This window comes from Molossus molossus, unplaced genomic scaffold (assembly GCF_014108415.1).
Source record: "Molossus molossus isolate mMolMol1 unplaced genomic scaffold, mMolMol1.p scaffold_m16_p_1, whole genome shotgun sequence".
Classification (NCBI taxonomy): Eukaryota; Metazoa; Chordata; class Mammalia; order Chiroptera; family Molossidae; genus Molossus; species Molossus molossus.
Window position 1 is genome coordinate 79,768,861 of NW_023425344.1, and position 9,400 is coordinate 79,778,260.

Sequence of the window (9,400 nt, forward strand, 5' to 3'; positions counted from 1 at the left end):
GTAAGTTCAGAAGAACTGGAAATGTGAGGATATGAAATCAGTAAGCATAGATATAGACAATGCATTAAAGAACCCTCACAGAGAAATTATGATGGGGTGTGGTTGTACATATGGGGGATGATGTTACATGCAAGTGTGTTGTTAAAAATGCAAACAAGGAAAATATGTTTGAAGGTGTGCATTCAATGAGACAAAGAAGGAGTGAGTTCCCTCAGCAGTTAAGAAAGAGCAGAATCTAGATAGTATTAATTTTAAAGAAAAGATACTATATTTCAAACCAGATGGAAGGATCAAATGATCAATACAAATTTACATATTGATGATATATACCACACATATGATATCAGGAAAATGATATAGATTCCATTTAAGTAAGAGAGGATGCACACTTATTGTAGAGAAGAGAAGAGGGGGAAGAAAAGAGATTTTTTTTTTCTATAGAAAGAGTATATCTAGGTGTGTTATGTCAATCAGTGTGGAGAGGTGACTCCATGATCTGTCTTCCTGCTCTACTGCTATGAGGAGCTGGGAGTTCTTGGTGAAAAGTTATAAAGATTTGGCAAGTGGAGGTCAAGACCTGAAGTACTTTGTTATGTAGTGAAAGTTATCCAAAAGTTTTGAATAGATCAGGAATATTTTTCCCCTTTATTTTCTTTCTTTTATTATTTATTATTTATTTTTATTGTTTACAGTATTTTGTGGTAAGGAAAGTAACAAGGCTGCTAAAGTCTGAAGGAAGAGACAGAAAGAGGGACAATGGGCGGGTGCCTGAGCTGGAAGGTTGAAGGTCCTTTAGATGACTTACACTGGAATCTGCTTTGACCAGCTGCCCTGTTGGCAACCTTTTGTACTAAGTAGAAACCATGCAAATGAGTAGGTAAAAACCCCAAGTTATAAAGATGTGTAACCCTGGGGCTAGACCTATGGGACACTTGTTGTGAGCAGTAAATTGAAGACAGGTGTATTCTTCCTAACAGCTGAGAAAAAACTGTAAGAACAGCAGTTTCACTGAAAGGTCCCTGCAACAAACTTCTGGACTGTGCTAGTTTTAGCAATGACACCAGGCCCCATTTTTTTTATTGTTGAAAGCATTACAGGTATCCCCCTTTTTTCCCCATTGACCTCCCACCCCCCTCCTACTTTCCCCAACCTAATGTCTGTGTCCATTGGTTGTACATATGTGCATATAAGTTCTTTGGTTTATCTCCTCCAACCTCTTCCATCCCCGTCCCTCTATGGTTTGTCAGTTTGTCAATCTGTGCCCTCCTTCCATGATTCTGTATCTATTTTGGTTGACAGCTTATTTTGTTCATGATGTTCCACAAATCAGTGAGATCACGTGGTACTTGTCTTTCTCTGACTGGCTTATTTCATTCAGCATAATACTCTTCACATCCCTCCCTGTCATCTCAAAAGGTAAGAGATCTTTCTTTCTTATAGCTGGACAGTATTCCATTGTGTATATGTACCACAGCTTTTTTTTATCCACTTATCTACTGATAGGCACTTGAACTGTTTCCAGATATTTGCTATTGTAAATAGTGCTATGATGAACATATATTCTTTCTGATTGTTGTTTCAGGCTTCTTAGGGTATATTCCTAGAAGTGGGATCACTGGGTCAAATGGAAGTTCAATTTTTAATTTTTTGAGGTAACACCATAGTGTTTTCCATAGTGGCTGCACCAGTCTGCCTTCCCACTAGCAGTGTATTAGAGTCCCCTTTTCCCCACACCCTCGCCAGCACTTGTTGTTTGATGATTTGTTGATGGCGGCTATTCTGGCAGGTGTGAGGTGATATCTCATAGTTGTTTTAATTCACATCTCTCTGATGATTAGTGATGTTGAGCATTTTTTAATGTCTCCTGGCCCTTTGTATGTCCTGTTTGGAGAAATATCTATTCGGGTCCTCTGCCCATTTTTATTGAATTATTTGTCTTCCTTTTGTTGAGTTGTATGAGTACTCTACATATTTTGGATATTAACCCCTTATCTGATGTATCATTGGCAAATATGTTCTCCCAGAGAGTGGGTTCCCCTTTCATTTTGATGCTGGCAGGCCCCATTCTTGACAAGTATTAGAGCTATATTGTGAGAAACTGAGTCAGAAGTGAGGTCAGAAGTGGGTGCTGCTTAAATGTCAGGTCTAACAGATTGGTCACAGTGGACAATCTGATTTAATGCAATGGGTAAGCCCTAGAAAAATCTGTTCAGGTGATTCATTTAGAGGGGTCTTTTTGAATCCTTGGAGAGTAAAGCTTAGCAAAAGATGTTTTTCCTGCCAGTTTGGACATATAGAATCTGAGTTTTTATGTATTGAACATCAGAAGACTTGTGGTCTATTTTTGTATCCATCATGGAGAAGCAGTATAAAATATAGAAATTTGTCCCTGGCTGGTGTAGCTCAGTTAGTTGGGCATAGTCCATGAACTGAAAGATTGATTGTTTATTTCCTGGTCAGGGCACATGCCTGGGTTGTGGGCTTGATCCCCTTTGGGAGCATGCAGGAAGCTGCTGATTGATGTTTTACTCTCCCATCAGTGTTTCTCTCTCTTTCTCCCTCTCCTTTCCTCTCTCTCTAAAAATCAATTTAAAAACCTTTAAAAAAAACCCAGAAATTTGTCTTGTTACAACAAAAAGCTTGTATATATCTTATATTTAGACCACAGGTTTTATTTCGACAGATTATGACTTAAGTTCTAGCTCTACTATCAAAGTGTGTGATTTCATTTGAAATATTTAAACTCTAGGAGAGATTAAATGAAAAAAATAATACTGGTTCTGAGATACTTTACCAACTAATACAGATAGAGAATAGAACTCAATGCCTCATTTAATATAGAGTGGGGCAAAAGTAGATTTACAATTGTTTCTATGGAAAATAGTACAATAATGTTCGCTTCAGCAGCACATATACTAAAATTGGAATGACACAGAGAAGAATAGCATGGCCCCTTCACAAGGATGACACACAAATTTGTGAAGTGTTCCATATTTTTCTGCATCATAGGAGTACCAGAATGAGAAGAAAGCAAGCAGGGATTAGAGAACATATTTGAAGAAAAAACATAAAACTTCCATAGCCTGGTAGCACAGAGAGTCCCAATCAAGAAGAACCTAAAGAGACCCACACCAAGACACATCATAATTAAAATGGCCAAGATTAAAGACAGAGAGATAATCTTTTTTTAAAAAATCCTCATCTGAGGAAATTTTTCCATTTATCTTCAGGTAGAGTGGGAGGAAGGGAGGGAGAGAGAGAGAAATATCAATGCAAGAGAGATACATCATCTGGTTGCCTCTTGTGTGACTCTGACCAGGGCCAGGGACCTAACTGCAACTGAAGTATGTGCCCTTGACCCGAAATCAAACCTGTGACCCTTTGGTCTGTGGGTCAATGCTCTGACTGCCGAGCCAAACAAGCCAGGGCCAAAGAGAGAATATTAAAGGCAGCAAGAGACAAATAGTCACTTGCTTACAAGGGAGCTCCCATAGGCTGTCAGCTGATTTCTCAAAAGAAACACTTTCGGCCAGAGGGATTGACATGAAGTATTCAAAGTACTGAAATGCAAGAACTTGCAACCAAGACTGCTCTAGCTATCAAGGCTATCATTTGAAATTGAAGGTGAAATAAAGAGCTTCCCAGAAAAAAGAAGACTAAAGGAGTTCATTACCACCAAATCAACATTTCAAGAAATACTAAAGGGACTGCTTTAAGAAGAAGAAGAAACAGAGAGAAAGGGATATAGGGATAAAGAAAAAAAATGGCAGTAAATAAGTACCTATCAATAATAACCTTAAATGTAAATGGATTAAATGCTCCAATCGAAATACATTGGGTAGCCAAATGGATAAGAAAACACAATCCATATGTATGTTGTCTACATGAGACCCACCTCAGAACAAAAGATACACACAGGCTAAAAGTGAAGGGGTGGAGAAAAATATTCCATGCAAATGGAAATGAAAAAAGAGCTGAAGTAGCAACGCTTATATCTGACTAAATAGACTTCAAAACAAAGGCCATAACAAGAGAAAAAGAAGGTCACTACATAATAATAAAAGGATCAATCCAACAAGAGGATATAACCCTTATAAACATATATACTCCCAAAATAGGAGTACCTAAGTATATTTAAAAACTCTTAGTGGACTTTAAGGGAGAAATAGACAGCTATACAGTCATAGTAGGGGACTTTGACACCCCACTGTTATGAACAGATACATTTTCCAGACAAAAAAATCAACAAGGAAACAGTGATCTTAAATGACACACTAGATCAGATGGATTTAATTGATATTTCATCCCAAATTTTTAGAATATACATTCTTCTCAAGTGCACATGGGACATTCTCAAAGATAGATCACATGTTAGGACACAGACTTAGTTTCTACATGTTCAAGAAGATTGAAATCATATCAAGTATCTTCTCGGATCACAATGGCATGAAACTAGAAATCAATTATGATAAAAAAGCTCAAAAATGTTCAAACACATGGAAACTAAATAGTATGTTATTAAGCAATAAATGGGTTACCAATGAGATCAAGGAAGAAATAAAAAATTAGATGGAAACAAATGAAAATAAATGCACAACCCAAAATCTATGAGACACAGAGAAAGGCAAATTCATAGAATTACAGGCCTACCTCAAGAATCAAAAATATCTCTAGTAAATAATCTAACCCTACAGCAAAAACAAAGAACAGCCTGAAAAGGTCAGAGTAAATAGAAGGAAGGAAATAACAAAGATCAGAGCAGAAATAAATGACAAAGAAACCATATATACATACATACATATATGTGTGTGTGTGTGTGTGTATACACACACATATAATTTATTATATATATAATCAATGAAACCAAAAGCTGGTTATTTGAAAAGATACACAAAATTGATGAACCTTTAATCAGACTCATCTAGAAACAGAGAGGACCCAAATAAATAAAATCAGAAATGAAAGAGAAGAGGTAACAACTGACATCACAGAAATACAAATGATTGTAAGAATATATTAAAATAACTGTATGTCAACAAAATAGAAAACCTGGGTGCAATGGACAAATCACTAGAAACATACGTTCTTCCAAAACTGAGTCAAGAAGAAGTAGAACACATGAATATACCAATAACAACTAATGAAATCGAAGCAGTAATAAAAAATTTAAAAAACTCCCAGCAAACAAAAATCCTGGACCAGATTGCTTCACAGGTGAATTTTACTTGGAAGATAAGATAGACTGTACTGCTTTCTCACCTTAGCTTTGTCTCATTTAGCTAGAAATTTGCATTCAATGGGAAACTCATTGGAACTGACTCAGTTTGTCCAAATCCCCTCAATGTAGGGATTGGAATGAGGCTTTGCCAAAGTCACACAGCCGGTTAGGAGGATAGCTGAAGCAAGACAAAGCCCTCTGGATTCTCAATCCAATACAGTTGCCACTAATTACCTGATAGCCCTCAGCTGGCTTCCCAGATGTCATTCTGTTCCTACATTTGGCTTATGTACAAACTTTTCTTTGAAAAAGAAAGAAGTCAAACACTTTGTCTTCTTCACGGAAAGTGTTTTTCCTATTCCTCCCCTCTCTCTTTATACCATTGTCTACTAGATGAGAAAATAAGTGGAGATGTAGGTCTTGAAGGTTTAACTAATAATTGCCCTCCCCTGAGCCTGTAAATTAGGAATTTTAGGGATGCAAAAGTAGGTGTATGCTATGACTATGAAAAAGTTGCTAGATGAATTAGGTTCTCCTCTGTGTCTGAGATCTTTTAGAGACTCAAATTATCTTCCTTCCCTTCCTTTACTATGAGAAACGTTAAAATCATTGGTCAGGAGAAATTCTCCCAGCCTAGTCTAGTTAATTAAGAGAAATCCCTGCCCATGTATTTGGAAGGAACAGAAAGTTTGATATTAAAAAAATATACCTTTGGGCTTTGTATCAAAATGTATTTTTAAGGGAAAACATTTTAGGAAAAGGATCTTTGGTCATCCTAACCTTAACCATTTGTGTGTGGGGGGAGGGGGGAGAGGGAGAGAGAGAGAAATTTTAGTTCATTATGTTCTGTGTAAAAATGAATCAGAAAAAAACAGATTATTCAAATGAAAATATTGAGCTTAACTTTGAAATATTAGTATGGGTAGTTAAATATCCTAAGCCAACTTTCTGAGTCAGAGCTGAAGGGCATCATTTCCCAACTCTGGCTTATAAAGTCTCTTCCTCATAATTTCTTCCTTCAAATAGGGAATCTACCCAAAATGAGAAGAGGGGAGGAGTATTAAGTGGAAATCATGATTCATTACCAATCCCAGCAATAGAATAGACCATTCACACAGTTCTTGGTCATCTGTTTTTCTATGCCATTATGCTAAGGAATCATTACTGCTGGGGGAGTAGCATCTTTCAACACCTGTAAGAAATAAATGCTGTTTTAAATCTGGCTTCTTGGTTAGAATGCCAACATGCTTTGTGACATGTTTGAGCTTCAGAAACCTAGCAGCAGAAAGGACTCCATTCATATTCTCAACTTGAAGAGACTGCTTCTATTAGGGAGGGACTCTTCTTCCTGGAAGTGTCTCATGAAAGGAGATCTGAATGTTCTTGCATCACTGTCTGTCAGGCAAAACAGGCTTGATCCAAATTTGTCCATGTTGACTCTGGCTTATTTGAATTAGAGAAATACAAACAGAGATATAACACTGTTTTCCCACGGCAAAGAGAATTTATTATGTTTTAGATTCACTGTCTTGGCTTTGAACTTTCTAAGATGTTTGGGCCAAGAGAGTAGTTACCTCTTTTTCTAGATAATCTTGGTGTGCAAATTCAGACTTCTGAAATTAATTCTAAAAGCAGTCAATTATAAAAAAAAACATGTTAGAAAATAAGATAATTACTCTCTGAGGATATCACATTTAACTGTATTACTCTAGATTTGTCTTACTCAGATGTCTTGTTCAATCATTTGTTTCTTCTTGTGGTGATATGATAAGGAATAACAAACTCCATGTTTAAGTTCTTTGGAGTTGATGGATGAAGTACTTTGACTCACTGTTTGGAATGTTTATCAGAGTATGGTAATTCATTTTTAGTTTCTCTCTCTCTCTCTCTTTTTGTTCAGATAGAGTCGGAGGGAGAGAAGAAGAAGAAGAAGAAGAAGAAGAAGAAGAAGAAGAAGAAGAAGAAGAAGAAGAAGAAGAAGAAGAAGAAGAAGAAGAAGAAGAAGAAGGAGAAGAAGAAGGAGAAGAAGAAGGAGGGGAGGGGGAGGGGAGGGGGGAGGAGAGAGACATCGACATGAAAGGGACACATCGAGTGGCTGCCTCCCACATGGCCCTGACCCAAACAGGGCCAGGGACAAACTGCAACCGAGTTACATGCCCTTAGTGGAAACTGAACCCGGGTCTCTCTGGACTGCAGGCTGACATTCTACTGCTGAGCCAAACTGGCCAGGGCTTAGTGTCTCTTTTATTGTGATTACTTCAGTGGACCTTTTGGGTAAGGAATCAGGCTATCATAATTTAGCTATTTGAGAATTTTATCTATTTGAAAGTAACTTTGAGTGATAGGATTCTTTCTGAAAGTATGATGCAGTCTCCCCAAAAGAAATAAAGAGGCTTAGAATACAAAATGGAAGACCAGCACAAACACTGTTTCTCTAATAATTCTAGGGTAGCCAAGTAGTCCTAGATTCCTGGCTTCCCGAGTCCCACAGCCAGCAGAAACAATCCCCCAGAGACAGGCACTATGTCCAGTTGGACATGGAAAGGAGTAAGTAATACAATGAAATTGTGAGGGATTAAATGGCAACTCAAATAATCTCTTTCCTTTTAGGTTGAGTACATTTGTTTTCTAAGCAAATACAAAATGGGTCTTAGAAATATTATTTTAGCTAGTGTGGTATTTTTACTTAAAAACCATTTTAAGCCTAGTCATAGTTCCAGATGGCCAACATGGAAGTCACACAACTCACTGTAGAGGTAAAACTAAATTTACAGCAGGGAATTTAGTAGGATTTTGTTGTATTCTCGAAATTCAGAATGTTTTAGGACCCCTAATGTGTCTGCATGTGGCGCAGAAATGTAGTAAATAGGCATGATATGGCTATACTGTGACAAAAGCAATTTTATGCGATAGACATTGTCAAGTGACATAACTATGAAAGACATCGGCCACATCAATACTTGGTCATCTATAATTCAAGTGGATTCAATGGCAATGTAATAATTTCTTCACTTATGCCCCCTGTGGTGGATTTATTCTTTCAGAGAATATTAGTAACAATAAAAAAAGATTGAAATATTGACCATTTCAATGTGGATATTACTTTCTAATAATCTGTTGCTATGGACTGTTGCTATAAGGCTGATAAAAAAATTAATGGATTTTTGTGGTTCTTGCTATTTGCTGAAAATCAATGATGATACAATAGCACATCTCAAATTATAATAGTTTTATCTAAATCCTTTTTTCTCTATGACTTTCTTGGGAATTACCTTGTGTCTAAATTTCCCACAATCACTTATCATTCCAAGACACTCTAGGAGTCTAATGAATTACCTTTGTGGATTATATCTAGTCAAAATATCATGTTCTTATAAGGTATAAAGTTTGATTTCATTGAATTTCATCAATATTTATTTAGCAAAAAATACATGGCAGGTATATGCCAGGTGCTGAAGACACAGCCTAAGTCCCAATAGTCCTTGTGAACTTGCTGGAATATAGAAATGAAAGGCTTTCATGTTTTCAGAATAGATGTCTTTATGGGCATGGCAGGGGCTCACAAAGTCTGTGAAATATTTTTGAGATGTAGGTTCCTTAGCTTTGTAAACTATGGAATATTATTTTCCTTCTCTGAGTCTCGTGTTTGTGGAGATAATACCTTTATGACATGGTGGTTCTGAGTATTAAAATTAAACGTATATAAAGCACCTAGCGTGGTGACTGAGAGGCAATGTGCACGAACGGCAGTTATTCCCATTATTACTCTAATGTTCTTAGGAAAACCCTGTTCACTGAGAAACACTACAAATTCAGAAAAGGGCATCTCAGTTTCAAGCTACTTAGAAGGGTTTGGATTTACTGAGTAAGACTGTGAAAGATCTGTGGGAAAGAAAGAACCCTGATACCCGCCCAAATCCCTCACAAAAAGAAAAGGGGATGTACATTTACCCAATTCCTTCAAAGATAGATTTATTAAATAGGAAGACCCCTGCTGAGGTAAAGAAGATGTAAAAAGGCCTTGGCCAGTTGGGATCAACAGTTAGAACGTTGACCCATGGACCAGAGAGTCCTGGGTTTGGTTCCTGCTAAGGACACATACCTCAGTTGCAGTTTGTCCCTGACCCCGGTTGGGGTTGTGTAGGTGGCAGCCAGTCGATGTGTCTCTCTCACATCGAGGTT

The 9,400-nt window shown here is 37.3% G+C and overlaps 1 non-coding gene across 1 annotated transcript; it reads left to right on the forward strand.

The window, feature by feature from the left end:
- Positions 1–2,893: 2,893 nt before the first annotated feature.
- On the forward strand, positions 2,894–2,998 carry LOC118621292. The gene has a single exon (XR_004957665.1). It is a non-coding gene; the product is annotated as a U6 spliceosomal RNA (small nuclear RNA).
- The last annotated feature ends 6,402 nt before the right edge of the window (positions 2,999–9,400 follow it).